Source organism: Lissotriton vulgaris, chromosome 1_1, assembly GCF_964263255.1.
Source record: "Lissotriton vulgaris chromosome 1_1, aLisVul1.2, whole genome shotgun sequence".
Classification (NCBI taxonomy): domain Eukaryota; kingdom Metazoa; phylum Chordata; class Amphibia; order Caudata; family Salamandridae; genus Lissotriton; species Lissotriton vulgaris.
The window spans coordinates 232,188,497-232,204,021 of NC_141685.1; the positions used below are offsets into that span (position 1 = coordinate 232,188,497).

The 15,525-nt window shown below is 40.8% G+C and overlaps 19 non-coding genes across 19 annotated transcripts; all 19 read right to left on the reverse strand.

Annotated features, from left to right (window-relative positions):
- Window positions 1–2,211: 2,211 nt before the first annotated feature.
- Window positions 2,212–2,284, reverse strand: TRNAK-CUU (transfer RNA lysine (anticodon CUU)). Its single transcript has one exon. It is a non-coding gene; the product is annotated as a tRNA-Lys (tRNA).
- A 1,199-nt stretch (window positions 2,285–3,483) lies between these two features.
- Window positions 3,484–3,556, reverse strand: TRNAK-CUU (transfer RNA lysine (anticodon CUU)). Its single transcript has one exon. It is a non-coding gene; the product is annotated as a tRNA-Lys (tRNA).
- A 1,209-nt stretch (window positions 3,557–4,765) lies between these two features.
- Window positions 4,766–4,838, reverse strand: TRNAK-CUU (transfer RNA lysine (anticodon CUU)). The gene has a single exon. It is a non-coding gene; the product is annotated as a tRNA-Lys (tRNA).
- A 755-nt stretch (window positions 4,839–5,593) lies between these two features.
- TRNAR-CCU (transfer RNA arginine (anticodon CCU)) lies at window positions 5,594–5,666 on the reverse strand. The gene has a single exon. It is a non-coding gene; the product is annotated as a tRNA-Arg (tRNA).
- A 978-nt stretch (window positions 5,667–6,644) lies between these two features.
- Window positions 6,645–6,717, reverse strand: TRNAK-CUU (transfer RNA lysine (anticodon CUU)). The gene has a single exon. It is a non-coding gene; the product is annotated as a tRNA-Lys (tRNA).
- A 149-nt stretch (window positions 6,718–6,866) lies between these two features.
- TRNAK-CUU (transfer RNA lysine (anticodon CUU)) lies at window positions 6,867–6,939 on the reverse strand. Its single transcript has one exon. It is a non-coding gene; the product is annotated as a tRNA-Lys (tRNA).
- A 977-nt stretch (window positions 6,940–7,916) lies between these two features.
- TRNAK-CUU (transfer RNA lysine (anticodon CUU)) lies at window positions 7,917–7,989 on the reverse strand. The gene has a single exon. It is a non-coding gene; the product is annotated as a tRNA-Lys (tRNA).
- Window positions 7,990–8,138: 149 nt separating this feature from the next.
- TRNAK-CUU (transfer RNA lysine (anticodon CUU)) lies at window positions 8,139–8,211 on the reverse strand. Its single transcript has one exon. It is a non-coding gene; the product is annotated as a tRNA-Lys (tRNA).
- Window positions 8,212–8,562: 351 nt separating this feature from the next.
- On the reverse strand, window positions 8,563–8,635 carry TRNAA-AGC (transfer RNA alanine (anticodon AGC)). Its single transcript has one exon. It is a non-coding gene; the product is annotated as a tRNA-Ala (tRNA).
- Window positions 8,636–8,976: 341 nt separating this feature from the next.
- Window positions 8,977–9,049, reverse strand: TRNAK-CUU (transfer RNA lysine (anticodon CUU)). Its single transcript has one exon. It is a non-coding gene; the product is annotated as a tRNA-Lys (tRNA).
- A 371-nt stretch (window positions 9,050–9,420) lies between these two features.
- TRNAK-CUU (transfer RNA lysine (anticodon CUU)) lies at window positions 9,421–9,493 on the reverse strand. The gene has a single exon. It is a non-coding gene; the product is annotated as a tRNA-Lys (tRNA).
- A 755-nt stretch (window positions 9,494–10,248) lies between these two features.
- On the reverse strand, window positions 10,249–10,321 carry TRNAR-CCU (transfer RNA arginine (anticodon CCU)). Its single transcript has one exon. It is a non-coding gene; the product is annotated as a tRNA-Arg (tRNA).
- Window positions 10,322–11,299: 978 nt separating this feature from the next.
- On the reverse strand, window positions 11,300–11,372 carry TRNAK-CUU (transfer RNA lysine (anticodon CUU)). The gene has a single exon. It is a non-coding gene; the product is annotated as a tRNA-Lys (tRNA).
- Window positions 11,373–11,521: 149 nt separating this feature from the next.
- TRNAK-CUU (transfer RNA lysine (anticodon CUU)) lies at window positions 11,522–11,594 on the reverse strand. Its single transcript has one exon. It is a non-coding gene; the product is annotated as a tRNA-Lys (tRNA).
- Window positions 11,595–12,571: 977 nt separating this feature from the next.
- TRNAK-CUU (transfer RNA lysine (anticodon CUU)) lies at window positions 12,572–12,644 on the reverse strand. Its single transcript has one exon. It is a non-coding gene; the product is annotated as a tRNA-Lys (tRNA).
- A 149-nt stretch (window positions 12,645–12,793) lies between these two features.
- On the reverse strand, window positions 12,794–12,866 carry TRNAK-CUU (transfer RNA lysine (anticodon CUU)). Its single transcript has one exon. It is a non-coding gene; the product is annotated as a tRNA-Lys (tRNA).
- A 351-nt stretch (window positions 12,867–13,217) lies between these two features.
- Window positions 13,218–13,290, reverse strand: TRNAA-AGC (transfer RNA alanine (anticodon AGC)). Its single transcript has one exon. It is a non-coding gene; the product is annotated as a tRNA-Ala (tRNA).
- Window positions 13,291–13,854: 564 nt separating this feature from the next.
- TRNAK-CUU (transfer RNA lysine (anticodon CUU)) lies at window positions 13,855–13,927 on the reverse strand. Its single transcript has one exon. It is a non-coding gene; the product is annotated as a tRNA-Lys (tRNA).
- Window positions 13,928–14,076: 149 nt separating this feature from the next.
- On the reverse strand, window positions 14,077–14,149 carry TRNAK-CUU (transfer RNA lysine (anticodon CUU)). The gene has a single exon. It is a non-coding gene; the product is annotated as a tRNA-Lys (tRNA).
- Window positions 14,150–15,525: the final 1,376 nt, after the last annotated feature.

The following is a 15,525-nucleotide window of genomic DNA, read 5'->3' on the forward strand; positions in this document are numbered from 1 at the left end:
ATCCATCCATCCATCCATCCATCCACACTTTCATCTTTCCATCCATACATCCATCCTTTACCCCTCCACCCTTCCATCCATCCACCCATCATTCATCCACCCATCTTTTCACACATCCATCCACCATTCATCCATGCAACCTTTTATCCATCCATCATTCATCCATGCAACCTTTTATCCATCCATCCATCCATCCATCCATCCATCCATCCACCCTTTCATCCTCCCATCCATACATCCATCCTTCATCCATCCACCCTTTCATCCATACATCCATCCACCCACCCTTTCATCCATCCATCCACCCATCATTCATCCCCCCACCTTTTCACACATCCACCCATGCATCATTCATCCATCCATGCATGCAACCTTTTATCCATCCATACATCCATCCATCCTTCCATCCATCCACCCTTTCATCCATCCATCCTTTCATCCTTCCATCCACCCTTTCATCCATCCATTCATCATTCATCCACCCACTTTTTCACACATCCTTCCATCCTTCATCCTTACATCCATCCATCCACCCATCATTCATCCACCCACCTTTTCTGTGCCTCTCTCATGGGGGGGGGGGGGGGGTCAGTATCTCTCTGCTCTTCTTCCTTCTTTCCCGATCATGGGAGGGCATCTCTGTGCCTCCCTGTTGGGGGCGGGGGACGTGTCATTGGACTCACAGCTCCAGGCGCGCAATATGCATTGACCACAAAGGGCTACACTACAGGCTGCTCCCCCAGCCCCCCTCCGCCTCCCCCCGCCCCCCACCTCTCCTCCTCCCCCAGAAACAGCTTCAGGGACACACACACACACAGCCACACCCGAGTACTTGACAGGTCTTTAGAAGACCTTTTACATGTTAATGAGGCTTTGATGTTTTTCACACCTCGGTGAGGCCTTCGATCAGCCGCCAGGAACTGTGTGCTCTGGCAGAATCGGCGACCCCCTTCCAAGGACTCCGCGACCCCCCTGGGGGTCGCGCCCCACAGATTGAAGACCTCTGATCTAGACTCATACCCTAGCTAATCTTGAAGTTAAATTTCCCACCAATGAGAAACCAAAGGAGATACCATTTCTGATAGTTATTGCATGTCTAATGCAAGAATATTCACCAGATTATGAGAGTCAATGCAATAATCCAGCAAAAATTACTCATTTTCACCCAACGTGGGGCTCGAACCCACGACCCTGAGATTAAGAGTCTCATGCTCTACCGACTGAGCTAGCCGGGCTCCCACTTCAAGATGGTATGCAGACAAATTATTTTTTATGAAGGAAATCCATTCCTGGACAATTTTTGGGAGTTATTGCAGGTCTAATGCAAGATTAATCTCCATATTATGAGAGTCAATGGAATATTCAGGCAAAAATTACGCTTTTTCACCCAACGTGGGGCTCGAACCAACGACCCTGAGATTAAGAGTCTCATGCTCTACCGACTGAGCTAGCCGGGCTCCCTCCTTAAGACAGTATACAGACCAATCCCTTTTTGTGAAGAAAACCAAATCCTGGATATTCCTCTACTCTTGTTTTGCAAGGAAAGCCAGATTTATACATCCTTCAGAGGACAGAGTGTCAAAAAAATAAGAGAAAATGAAAATGGAAGTTGTGAGAACTTCATTTTGAGATTGCATAAGAATTCAAATTCCTCTCACATGCTAAAGAATACCTGAACCCTTTTGATTAAACCACTTTAGTTGTTATAATGAGACCATATTTGAAAGCCATCTGTGATTTGTCTGTTCTTACTCTGCAATGACCTTGGCAATGACAAGTTAAAAATAAAATGTATGCAAATTTTATAATGGAGAATGCAGGCATCGATCCCGCTACCTCTCACATGCTAAGCGAGCGCTCTACCATTTGAGCTAATTCCCCTGTGTGTTTAATCTGCATAACATGAAAAAAGTAACCTCACTGCCTTCCACACTTTATTTGAAGTCCAATTGCCCATAACAGTGTTCAGTTCACTCCTAACTTATGCCTTACCTCCACTTATGGGATGTTTTACAGTTCAGGTTGGCCTGTTTACTACTCGAATATGAGTGATATTGTGGTGTGTTCATCTAGACTCATACCCTACCTAATCTTGAAGTTAAATTTCCCACCAATGAGAAACCAAGGGAGATACCATTTTTGATAGTTATTGCATGTCTAATGCAAGAATAATCACCAGATTATGAGAGTCCAGCAAAAATTACTCATTTTCGCCCAACGTGGGGCTCGAACCCACGACCCTGAGATTAAGAGTCTCATGCTCTACCGACTGAGCTAGCCGGGCTCCCACTGCAAGATGGTATGCAGACTGATCATTTTTTATGAAGGAAATCCATTCCTGGACAATTTCTGGGAGTTATTGCAGGTCTAATGCAAGATTAATCTCCATATTATGAGAGTCAATGCAATATTCAGGCAAAAATTACTCGTTTTCGCTCAACGTGGGGCTCGAACCCACGACCCTGAGATTAAGAGTCTCATGCTCTACCAACTGAGCTAGCCGGGCTCCCTCCTTAAGACAGTATGCAGACCAATCCCTTTTTGTGAAGAAAATCAAATCCTGGATATTCCTCTACTCTTGTTTTGCAAGGAAAGCCAGATTTATACATCCTTCAGAGGACAGAGTGTCACAAAAAATAAGAGAAAATGAAAATGGAAGTTGTGAGAACTTCATTTTGAGATTGCATAAGAATTCAAATTCCTCTCACATGCTAAAGAATACCTGAACCCTTTTGATTAAACCACTTTAGTTGTTATAATGAGACCTTATTTGAAAGCCATCTGTGATTTTTCTGTTCTTACTCTGCAATGACCTTGGCAATGACAAGTTAAAAATAAAATGTATGCAAATTTTATAATGGAGAATGCAGGCATCGATCCCGCTACCTCTCGCATGCTAAGCGAGCGCTCTACCATTTGAGCTAATTCCCCTGTGTGTTTAATCTGCATAACATGAAAAAAGTAACCTTACTGCCTTCCACACTTTATTTGAAGTCCAATTGCCCATAACAGTGTTCAGTTCACTCCTAACTTATGCCTTACCTCCACTTATGGGATGTTTTACAGTTCAGGTTGGCCTGTTTACTACTCGAATATGAGTGATATTGTGGTGTGTTCATCTAGACTCATACCCTACCTAATCTTGAAGTTAAATTTCCCACCAATGAGAAACCAAGGGAGATACCATTTTTGATAGTTATTGCATGTCTAATGCAAGAATAATCACCAGATTATGAGAGTCCAGCAAAAATTACTCATTTTCGCCCAACGTGGGGCTCGAACCCACGACCCTGAGATTAAGAGTCTCATGCTCTACCGACTGAGCTAGCCGGGATCCCACTTCAAGATGGTATGCAGACTAATCATTTTTTATGAAGGAAATCCATTCCTGGACAATTTTTGGGAGTTATTGCATGTCTAATGCAAGATTAATCTCCATATTATGAGAGTCAATGCAATATTCAGGCAAAAATTACTCATTTTCGCCCAACGTGGGGCTCGAACCCACGACCCTGAGATTAAGAGTCTCATGCTCTACCGACTGAGCTAGCCGGGCTCCCACTTCAAGATGGTATGCAGACTAATCATTTTTTATGAAGGAAATCCATTCCTGGACAATTTTTGGGAGTTATTGCAGGTCTAATGCAAGATTAATCTCCATATTATGAGAGTCAATGCAATATTCAGGCAAAACTTACTCGTTTTCGCCCAACGTGGGGCTCGAACGCACGACCTTGAGATTAAGAGTCTCATGCTCTACCGACTGAGCTAGCCGGGCTCCCTCCTTAAGACACTATGCAGACCAATCCCTTTTTGTGAAGAAAATCAAATCCTGGATATTCCTCTACTCTTGTTTTGCAAGGAAAGCCAGATTTATACATTCTTCAGAGGACAGAGTGTCAAAAAAATAAGAGAAAATGAAAATGGAAGTTGTGAGAACTTCATTTTGAGATTGCATAAGAATTCAAATTCCTCTCACATGCTAAAGAATACCTGAACCCTTTTGATTAAACCACTTTAGTTGTTATAATGAGACTATATTTGAAAGCCATCTGTGATTTTTCTGTTCTTACTCTGCAATGACCTTGGCAATGACAAGTTAAAAATAAAATGTATGCAAATTTTATAATGGAGAATGCGGGTATCAATCCCGCTACCTCTCGCATGCTAAGCGAGCGCTCTACCATTTGAGCTAATTCCCCTGTGTGTTTAATCTGCATAACATGAAAAAGTAACCTCACTGCCTTCCACACTTTATTTGAAGTCCAATTGCCCATAACAGTGTTCAGTTCACTCCTAACTTATGCCTTACCTCCACTTATGGGATGTTTTACAGTTCAGGTTGGCCTGTTTACTACTCGAATGTGAGTGATATTGTGGTGTGTTCATCTAGACTCATACCCTACCTAATCTTGAAGTTAAATTTCCCACCAATGAGAAACCAAGGGAGATACCATTTTTGATAGTTATTGCATGTCTAATGCAAGAATATTCACCAGATTATGAGAGTCAATGCAATAATCCAGCAAAAATTACTCATTTTCGCCCAACATGGGGCTCGAACCCACGACCCTGAGATTAAGAGTCTCATGCTCTACCGACTGAGCTAGCCGGGCTCCCACTTCAAGATGGTATGCAGACAAATTATTTTTTATGAAGGAAATCCATTCCTGGACAATTTTTGGGAGTTATTGCAGGTCTAATGCAAGATTAATCTCCATATTATGAGAGTCAATGCAATATTCAGGCAAAAATTACTCGTTTTCGCCCAACGTGGGGCTCGAACCCACGACCCTGAGATTAAGAGTCTCATGCTCTACCGACTGAGCTAGCCGGGCTCCCTCCTTAAGACAGTATACAGACCAATCCCTTTTTGTGAAGAAAACCAAATCCTGGATATTCCTCTACTCTTGTTTTGCAAGGAAAGCCAGATTTATACATCCTTCAGAGGACAGAGTGTCAAAAAAAATAAGAGAAAATGAAAATGGAAGTTGTGAGAACTTCATTTTGAGATTGCATAAGAATTCAAATTCCTCTCACATGCTAAAGAATACCTGAACCCTTTTGATTAAACCACTTTAGTTGTTATAATGAGACCATATTTGAAAGCCATCTGTGATTTGTCTGTTCTTACTCTGCAATGACCTTGGCAATGACAAGTTAAAAATAAAATGTATGCAAATTTTATAATGGAGAATGCGGGCATCGATCCCGCTACCTCTCGCATGCTAAGCGAGCGCCCTACCATTTGAGCTAATTCCCCTGTGTGATTAATCTGCATAACATGAAAAAAGTAACCTCACTGCCTTCCACACTTTATTTGAAGTCCAATTGCCCATAACAGTGTTCAGTTCACTCCTAACTTATGCCTTACCTCCACTTATGGGATGTTTTACAGTTTAGGTTGGCCTGTTTACTACTCGAATATGAGTGATATTGTGGTGTGTTCATCTAGACTCATACCCTACCTAATCTTGAAGTTAAATTTCCCACCAATGAGAAACCAAGGGAGATACCATTTTTGATAGTTATTGCATGTCTAATGCAAGAATAATCACAAGATTATGAGAGTCCAGCAAAAATTACTCATTTTCGCCCAACGTGGGGCTCGAACCCACGACCCTGAGATTAGGAGTCTCATGCTCTACCGACTGAGCTAGCCGGGCTCCCACTTCAAGATGGTATGCAGACTAATCATTTTTTATGAAGGAAATCCATTCCTGGACAATTTTTGGGAGTTATTGCAGGTCTAATGCAAGATTCATCTCCATATTATGAGAGTCAATGCAATATTCAGGCAAAAATTACTCGTTTTCGCCCAACGTGGGGCTCGAACCCACGACCCTGAGATTAAGAGTCTCATGCTCTAACCGACTGAGCTAGCCGGGCTCCCTCCTTAAGACAGTATGCAGACCAATCCCTTTTTGTGAAGAAAATCAAATCCTGGATATTCCTCTACTCTTGTTTTGCAAGGAAAGCCAGATTTATACATCCTTCAGAGGACAGAGTGTCAAAAAAAATAAGAGAAAATGAAAACGGAAGTTGTGAGAACTTCATTTTGAGATTGCATAAGAATTCAAATTCCTCTCACATGCTAAAGAATACCTGAACCCTTTTGATTAAACCACTTTAGTTGTTATAATGAGACCATATTTGAAAGCCATCTGTGATTTTTCTGTTCTTACTCTGCAATGAACTTGGCAATGACAAGTTAAAAATAAAATGTATGCAAATTTTATAATGCAGAATGAGGGCATCAATCCCGCTACCTCTCGCATGCTAAGCGAGCACTCTACCATTTGAGCTAATTCCCCTGTGTGTTTAATCTGCATAACATGAAAAAAGTAACCTCACTGCCTTCCACACTTTATTTGAAGTCCAATTGCCCATAACAGTGTTCAGTTCACTCCTAACTTATGCCTTACCTCCACTTATGGGATGTTTTACAGTTCAGGTTGGCCTGTTTACTACTCGAATATGAGTGATATTGTGGTGTGTTCATCTAGACTCATACCCTACCTAATCTTGAAGTTAAATTTCCCACCAATGAGAAACCAAGGGAGATACCATTTTTGATAGTTATTGCATGTCTAATGCAAGAATAATCACCAGATTATGAGAGTCCAGCAAAAATTACTCATTTTCGCCCAACGTGGGGCTCGAACCCACGACCCTGAGATTAAGAGTCTCATGCTCTACCGACTGAGCTAGCCGGGCTCCCACTGCAAGATGGTATGCAGACTGATCATTTTTTATGAAGGAAATCCATTCCTGGACAATTTCTGGGAGTTATTGCAGGTCTAATGCAAGATTAATCTCCATATTATGAGAGTCAATGCAATATTCAGGCAAAAATTACTCGTTTTCGCCCAACGTGGGGCTCGAACCCACGACCCTGAGATTAAGAGTCTCATGCTCTACCAACTGAGCTAGCCGGGCTCCCTCCTTAAGACAGTATGCAGACCAATCCCTTTTTGTGAAGAAAATCAAATCCTGGATATTCCTCTACTCTTGTTTTGCAAGGAAAGCCAGATTTATACATCCTTCAGAGGACAGAGTGTCAAAAAAAATAAGAGAAAATGAAAATGGAAGTTGTGAGAACTTCATTTTGAGATTGCATAAGAATTCAAATTCCTCTCACATGCTAAAGAATACCTGAACCCTTTTGATTAAACCACTTTAGTTGTTATAATGAGACCATATTTGAAAGCCATCTGTGATTTTTCTGTTCTTACTCTGCAATGACCTTGGCAATGACATGTTAAAAATAAAATGTATGCAAATTTTATAATGGAGAATGCGGGCATCGATCCCGCTACCTCTCGCATGCTAAGCGAGCGCTCTACCATTTGCGCTAATTCCCCTGTGTGTTTAATCTGCATAAGATGAAAAAAGTAACCTTACTGCCTTCCACACTTTATTTGAAGTCCAATTGCCCATAACAGTGTTCAGTTCACTCCTAACTTATGCCTTACCTCCACTTATGGGATGTTTTACAGTTCAGGTTGGCCTGTTTACTACTCGAATATGAGTGATATTGTGGTGTGTTCATCTAGACTCATACCCTACCTAATCTTGAAGTTAAATTTCCCACCAATGAGAAACCAAGGGAGATACCATTTTTGATAGTTATTGCATGTCTAATGCAAGAATAATCACCAGATTATGAGAGTCCAGCAAAAATTACTCATTTTCGCCCAACGTGGGGCTCGAACCCACGACCCTGAGATTAAGAGTCTCATGCTCTACCGACTGAGCTAGCCGGGATCCCACTTCAAGATGGTATGCAGACTAATCATTTTTTATGAAGGAAATCCATTCCTGGACAATTTTTGGGAGTTATTGCATGTCTAATGCAAGATTAATCTCCATATTATGAGAGTCAATGCAATATTCAGGCAAAAATTACTCATTTTCGCCCAACGTGGGGCTCGAACCCACGACCCTGAGATTAAGAGTCTCATGCTCTACCGACTGAGCTAGCCGGGCTCCCACTTCAAGATGGTATGCAGACTAATCATTTTTTATGAAGGAAATCCATTCCTGGACAATTTTTGGGAGTTATTGCAGGTCTAATGCAAGATTAATCTCCATATTATGAGAGTCAATGCAATATTCAGGCAAAACTTACTCGTTTTCGCCCAACGTGGGGCTCGAACCCACGACCTTGAGATTAAGAGTCTCATGCTCTACCGACTGAGCTAGCCGGGCTCCCTCCTTAAGACACTATGCAGACCAATCCCTTTTTGTGAAGAAAATCAAATCCTGGATATTCCTCTACTCTTGTTTTGCAAGGAAAGCCAGATTTATACATTCTTCAGAGGACAGAGTGTCAAAAAAATAAGAGAAAATGAAAATGGAAGTTGTGAGAACTTCATTTTGAGATTGCATAAGAATTCAAATTCCTCTCACATGCTAAAGAATACCTGAACCCTTTTGATTAAACCACTTTAGTTGTTATAATGAGACTATATTTGAAAGCCATCTGTGATTTTTCTGTTCTTACTCTGCAATGACCTTGGCAATGACAAGTTAAAAATAAAATGTATGCAAATTTTATAATGGAGAATGCGGGTATCGATCCCGCTACCTCTCGCATGCTAAGCGAGCGCTCTACCATTTGAGCTAATTCCCCTGTGTGTTTAATCTGCATAACATGAAAAAGTAACCTCACTGCCTTCCACACTTTATTTGAAGTCCAATTGCCCATAACAGTGTTCAGTTCACTCCTAACTTATGCCTTACCTCCACTTATGGGATGTTTTACAGTTCAGGTTGGCCTGTTTACTACTCGAATGTGAGTGATATTGTGGTGTGTTCATCTAGACTCATACCCTACCTAATCTTGAAGTTAAATTTCCCACCAATGAGAAACCAAGGGAGATACCATTTTTGATAGTTATTGCATGTCTAATGCAAGAATATTCACCAGATTATGAGAGTCAATGCAATAATCCAGCAAAAATTACTCATTTTCGCCCAACGTGGGGCTCGAACCCACGACCCTGAGATTAAGAGTCTCATGCTCTACCGACTGAGCTAGCCGGGCTCCCACTTCAAGATGGTATGCAGACAAATTATTTTTTATGAAGGAAATCCATTCCTGGACAATTTTTGGGAGTTATTGCAGGTCTAATGCAAGATTAATCTCCATATTATGAGAGTCAATGCAATAATCCAGCAAAAATTACTCATTTTCGCCCAACATGGGGCTCGAACCCACGACCCTGAGATTAAGAGTCTCATGCTCTACCGACTGAGCTAGCCGGGCTCCCACTTCAAGATGGTATGCAGACAAATTATTTTTTATGAAGGAAATCCATTCCTGGACAATTTTTGGGAGTTATTGCAGGTCTAATGCAAGATTAATCTCCATATTATGAGAGTCAATGCAATATTCAGGCAAAAATTACTCGTTTTCGCCCAACGTGGGGCTCGAACCCACGACCCTGAGATTAAGAGTCTCATGCTCTACCGACTGAGCTAGCCGGGCTCCCTCCTTAAGACAGTATACAGACCAATCCCTTTTTGTGAAGAAAACCAAATCCTGGATATTCCTCTACTCTTGTTTTGCAAGGAAAGCCAGATTTATACATCCTTCAGAGGACAGAGTGTCAAAAAAAATAAGAGAAAATGAAAATGGAAGTTGTGAGAACTTCATTTTGAGATTGCATAAGAATTCAAATTCCTCTCACATGCTAAAGAATACCTGAACCCTTTTGATTAAACCACTTTAGTTGTTATAATGAGACCATATTTGAAAGCCATCTGTGATTTGTCTGTTCTTACTCTGCAATGACCTTGGCAATGACAAGTTAAAAATAAAATGTATGCAAATTTTATAATGGAGAATGCGGGCATCGATCCCGCTACCTCTCGCATGCTAAGCGAGCGCCCTACCATTTGAGCTAATTCCCCTGTGTGATTAATCTGCATAACATGAAAAAAGTAACCTCACTGCCTTCCACACTTTATTTGAAGTCCAATTGCCCATAACAGTGTTCAGTTCACTCCTAACTTATGCCTTACCTCCACTTATGGGATGTTTTACAGTTTAGGTTGGCCTGTTTACTACTCGAATATGAGTGATATTGTGGTGTGTTCATCTAGACTCATACCCTACCTAATCTTGAAGTTAAATTTCCCACCAATGAGAAACCAAGGGAGATACCATTTTTGATAGTTATTGCATGTCTAATGCAAGAATAATCACAAGATTATGAGAGTCCAGCAAAAATTACTCATTTTCGCCCAACGTGGGGCTCGAACCCACGACCCTGAGATTAGGAGTCTCATGCTCTACCGACTGAGCTAGCCGGGCTCCCACTTCAAGATGGTATGCAGACTAATCATTTTTTATGAAGGAAATCCATTCCTGGACAATTTTTGGGAGTTATTGCAGGTCTAATGCAAGATTCATCTCCATATTATGAGAGTCAATGCAATATTCAGGCAAAAATTACTCGTTTTCGCCCAACGTGGGGCTCGAACCCACGACCCTGAGATTAAGAGTCTCATGCTCTAACCGACTGAGCTAGCCGGGCTCCCTCCTTAAGACAGTATGCAGACCAATCCCTTTTTGTGAAGAAAATCAAATCCTGGATATTCCTCTACTCTTGTTTTGCAAGGAAAGCCAGATTTATACATCCTTCAGAGGACAGAGTGTCAAAAAAAATAAGAGAAAATGAAAACGGAAGTTGTGAGAACTTCATTTTGAGATTGCATAAGAATTCAAATTCCTCTCACATGCTAAAGAATACCTGAACCCTTTTGATTAAACCACTTTAGTTGTTATAATGAGACCATATTTGAAAGCCATCTGTGATTTTTCTGTTCTTACTCTGCAATGAACTTGGCAATGACAAGTTAAAAATAAAATGTATGCAAATTTTATAATGCAGAATGAGGGCATCAATCCCGCTACCTCTCGCATGCTAAGCGAGCACTCTACCATTTGAGCTAATTCCCCTGTGTGTTTAATCTGCATAACATGAAAAAAGTAACCTCACTGCCTTCCACACTTTATTTGAAGTCCAATTGCCCATAACAGTGTTCAGTTCACTCCTAACTTATGCCTTACCTCCACTTATGGGATGTTTTACAGTTCAGGTTGGCCTGTTTACTACTCGAATATGAGTGATATTGTGGTGTGTTCATCTAGACTCATACCCTACCTAATCTTGAAGTTAAATTTCCCACCAATGAGAAACCAAGGGAGATACCATTTTTGATAGTTATTGCATGTCTAATGCAAGAATAATCACCAGATTATGAGAGTCCAGCAAAAATTACTCATTTTCGCCCAACGTGGGGCTCGAACCCACGACCCTGAGATTAAGAGTCTCATGCTCTACCGACTGAGCTAGCCGGGCTCCCACTGCAAGATGGTATGCAGACTGATCATTTTTTATGAAGGAAATCCATTCCTGGACAATTTCTGGGAGTTATTGCAGGTCTAATGCAAGATTAATCTCCATATTATGAGAGTCAATGCAATATTCAGGCAAAAATTACTCGTTTTCGCCCAACGTGGGGCTCGAACCCACGACCCTGAGATTAAGAGTCTCATGCTCTACCAACTGAGCTAGCCGGGCTCCCTCCTTAAGACAGTATGCAGACCAATCCCTTTTTGTGAAGAAAATCAAATCCTGGATATTCCTCTACTCTTGTTTTGCAAGGAAAGCCAGATTTATACATCCTTCAGAGGACAGAGTGTCAAAAAAAATAAGAGAAAATGAAAATGGAAGTTGTGAGAACTTCATTTTGAGATTGCATAAGAATTCAAATTCCTCTCACATGCTAAAGAATACCTGAACCCTTTTGATTAAACCACTTTAGTTGTTATAATGAGACCATATTTGAAAGCCATCTGTGATTTTTCTGTTCTTACTCTGCAATGACCTTGGCAATGACATGTTAAAAATAAAATGTATGCAAATTTTATAATGGAGAATGCGGGCATCGATCCCGCTACCTCTCGCATGCTAAGCGAGCGCTCTACCATTTGCGCTAATTCCCCTGTGTGTTTAATCTGCATAAGATGAAAAAAGTAACCTTACTGCCTTCCACACTTTATTTGAAGTCCAATTGCCCATAACAGTGTTCAGTTCACTCCTAACTTATGCCTTACCTCCACTTATGGGATGTTTTACAGTTCAGGTTGGCCTGTTTACTACTCGAATATGAGTGATATTGTGGTGTGTTCATCTAGACTCATACCCTACCTAATCTTGAAGTTAAATTTCCCACCAATGAGAAACCAAGGGAGATACCATTTTTGATAGTTATTGCATGTCTAATGCAAGAATAATCACCAGATTATGAGAGTCCAGCAAAAATTACTCATTTTCGCCCAACGTGGGGCTCGAACCCACGACCCTGAGATTAAGAGTCTCATGCTCTACCGACTGAGCTAGCCGGGATCCCACTTCAAGATGGTATGCAGACTAATCATTTTTTATGAAGGAAATCCATTCCTGGACAATTTTTGGGAGTTATTGCATGTCTAATGCAAGATTAATCTCCATATTATGAGAGTCAATGCAATATTCAGGCAAAAATTACTCATTTTCGCCCAACGTGGGGCTCGAACCCACGACCCTGAGATTAAGAGTCTCATGCTCTACCGACTGAGCTAGCCGGGCTCCCACTTCAAGATGGTATGCAGACTAATCATTTTTTATGAAGGAAATCCATTCCTGGACAATTTTTGGGAGTTATTGCAGGTCTAATGCAAGATTAATCTCCATATTATGAGAGTCAATGCAATATTCAGGCAAAACTTACTCGTTTTCGCCCAACGTGGGGCTCGAACCCACGACCTTGAGATTAAGAGTCTCATGCTCTACCGACTGAGCTAGCCGGGCTCCCTCCTTAAGACACTATGCAGACCAATCCCTTTTTGTGAAGAAAATCAAATCCTGGATATTCCTCTACTCTTGTTTTGCAAGGAAAGCCAGATTTATACATTCTTCAGAGGACAGAGTGTCAAAAAAATAAGAGAAAATGAAAATGGAAGTTGTGAGAACTTCATTTTGAGATTGCATAAGAATTCAAATTCCTCTCACATGCTAAAGAATACCTGAACCCTTTTGATTAAACCACTTTAGTTGTTATAATGAGACTATATTTGAAAGCCATCTGTGATTTTTCTGTTCTTACTCTGCAATGACCTTGGCAATGACAAGTTAAAAATAAAATGTATGCAAATTTTATAATGGAGAATGCGGGTATCGATCCCGCTACCTCTCGCATGCTAAGCGAGCGCTCTACCATTTGAGCTAATTCCCCTGTGTGTTTAATCTGCATAACATGAAAAAGTAACCTCACTGCCTTCCACACTTTATTTGAAGTCCAATTGCCCATAACAGTGTTCAGTTCACTCCTAACTTATGCCTTACCTCCACTTATGGGATGTTTTACAGTTCAGGTTGGCCTGTTTACTACTCGAATGTGAGTGATATTGTGGTGTGTTCATCTAGACTCATACCCTACCTAATCTTGAAGTTAAATTTCCCACCAATGAGAAACCAAGGGAGATACCATTTTTGATAGTTATTGCATGTCTAATGCAAGAATATTCACCAGATTATGAGAGTCAATGCAATAATCCAGCAAAAATTACTCATTTTCGCCCAACGTGGGGCTCGAAACCCACGACCCTGAGATTAAGAGTCTCATGCTCTACCGACTGAGCTAGCCGGGCTCCCACTTCAAGATGGTATGCAGACAAATTATTTTTTATGAAGGAAATCCATTCCTGGACAATTTTTGGGAGTTATTGCAGGTCTAATGCAAGATTAATCTCCATATTATGAGAGTCAATGCAATATTCAGGCAAAAATTACTCTTTTTCGCCCAACGTGGGGCTCGAACCCACGACCCTGAGATTAAGAGTCTCATGCTCTACCGACTGAGCTAGCCGGGCTCCCACTTCAAGATGGTATGCAGACTAATCATTTTTTATGAAGGAAATCCATTCCTGGACAATTTTTGGGAGTTATTGCAGGTCTAATGCAAGATTAATCTCCATATTATGAGAGTCAATGCAATATTCAGGCAAAAATTACTCGTTTTCGCCCAACGTGGGGCTCGAACCCACGACCCTGAGATTAAGAGTCTCATGCTCTACCGACTGAGCTAGCCGGGCTCCCTCCTTAAGAGAGTATGCAGACCAATCCCTTTTTGTGAAGAAAATCAAATCCTGGATATTCCTCTAATCTTGTTTTGCAAGGAAAGCCAGATTTATACATCCTTCAGAGGACAGAGTGTCAAAAAAAATAAGAGAAAATGAAAACGGAAGTTGTGAGAACTTCATTTTGAGATTGCACAAGAATTCAAATTCCTCTCACATGCTAAAGAATACCTGAACCCTTTTGATTAAACCACTTTAGTTGTTATAATGAGACCATATTTGAAAGCCATCTGTGATTTTTCTGTTCTTACTCTGCAATGACCTTGGCAATGACAAGTTAAAAATAAAATGTATGCAAATTTTATAATGGAGAATGAGGGCATCAATCCCGCTACCTCTCGCATGCTAAGCGAGCACTCTACCATTTGAGCTAATTCCCCTGTGTGTTTAATCTGAATAACATGAAAAAAGTAACGTCACTGCATTCCACACTTTATTTGAAGTCCAATTGCCCATAGCAGTGTTTAGTTCACTCCTAACTTATGCCTTACCTCCACTTATGGGATGTTTTACAGTTCAGGTTGGCCTGTTTACTACTCGAATATGAGTGATATTGTGGTGTGTTCATCTAGACTCATACCCTACCTAATCTTGAAGTTAAATTTCCCACCAATGAGAAACCAAGGAAGATACCATTTTTGATAGTTATTGCATGTCTAATGCAAGAATAATCACCAGATTATGAGAGTCCAGCAAAAATTACTCATTTTCGCCCAACGTGGGGCTCGAACCCACGACCCTGAGATTAAGAGACTCATGCTCTACCGACTGAGCTAGCCGGGCTCCCACTTCAAGATGGTATGCAGACTAATCATTTTTTATGAAGGAAATCCATTCCTGGACAATTTTTGGGAGTTATTGCATGTCTAATGCAAGATTAATCTCCATATTATGAGAGTCAATGCAATATTCAGGCAAAAATTACTCATTTTCGCCCAACGTGGGGCTCGAACCCACGACCCTGAGATTAAAAGTCTCATGCTCTACCGACTGAGCTAGCCGGGTTCCCTCCTTAAAACAGTATGCAGACCAATCCCTTTTTGTGAAGAAAATCAAATCCTGGATATTCCTCTACTCTTGTTTTGCAAGGAAAGCCAGATTTATACATCCTTCAGAGGACAGAGTGTCAAAAAAAATAAGAGAAAATGAAAATGGAAGTTGTGAGAACTTCATTTTGAGATTGCATAAGAATTCAAATTCCTCTCACATGCTAAAGAATACCTGAACCCTTTTGATTAAACCACTTTAGTTGTTATAATGAGACCATATTTGAAAGCCATCTGTGATTTTTCTGTTCTTACTCTGCAATGACCTTGGCAATGACAAGTTAA